This window comes from Colobus angolensis, unplaced genomic scaffold (genome assembly GCF_000951035.1).
Source record: "Colobus angolensis palliatus isolate OR3802 unplaced genomic scaffold, Cang.pa_1.0 Scaffold406, whole genome shotgun sequence".
NCBI lineage: Eukaryota > Metazoa > Chordata > Mammalia > Primates > Cercopithecidae > Colobus > Colobus angolensis.
Window position 1 is genome coordinate 232,938 of NW_012117444.1, and position 1,060 is coordinate 233,997.

A 1,060-nucleotide genomic window follows, 5' to 3' on the forward strand; every position below is an offset into this window, starting at 1 on the left:
ACCCATAAAAGACCTTTATTTTAAAAGAAAAATATCTTGCTGACGTCTTTCCAAAAGTATAACCAAATCCAACCTAATTAAAGATTGATCTGGAAGAGGATCCTTGATGTATTGGAGGGTATAATAAAAGCAAATGGTGCAGGAGAAAGAAAGGCAATTCTAAAGTTGGGGGTCAGGGAGAAGCCGAACAACAACAAAGGAAATGTAATCATAGGATACAGTTTTACAGAGAATATCTAATTAATGTCATAATATAAACATGGAGTTGGCAAACTGTTTTTACTAAAGGATCAGTAGTAAACGTTTTAGACTTTAAGGACCAGATGGCCTCTGTTGAAAATACTCAGCTCTGTTGCCTAGTGAGAAAGCAGCCGTGAGGAATAAACAAGGACATCAGAGCAGCTGTGTTTCAATAAAACTTTATTTACACAAACAACAGGGGACCGGATTTGCCAACCCATGATATAAGCCTTATGTATTAATTCAACTAAAAATAGCTGGAGGTGGCTGGGCACGGTGGCTCACACCTGTAATCCCAGCACTTTGGGAGGCTGAGGCAGGTGGATCACCTGATGTCAGGAGTTTGAGACTAGCCTAGCCAATATGGTGAAATCCCACCTCTACTAAAAATACAACAAATTAGCTAGGTGTGTTGGTGGGTGCCTGTAATCCCAGCTACTCGAGAGGCAGGAGAATTGCTTGAGCCCGGGAGGCAGAGGTTGCAGTGAGCCAAGATCGCACCACTGCACTCTGGCCTGGGTAACAAGAGTGAAACTCCCTCTCAAAAAAAATGAAAAAGCTGGGGGAAAGGAAAGATAGTATAAGAAAGCTACATGTTTGCCTGCCGTAGCAGGAGGTCACTAGATACTATCTAAACTTGACAAATCGCTTATTACAGCGATTGTGCTTTGCCTCTGGTCTTCCAATAGGCCAAAAGCGCCTATTCTGGCACCGAGGACTGGTTTCCTGGAAGAAAATTTTTCCACAGATTGGGTGGACGGGGTGGCAGGGATGGTTTCGGGATGATTCAAGTTGTATTATATTTACTATGCACTTTATT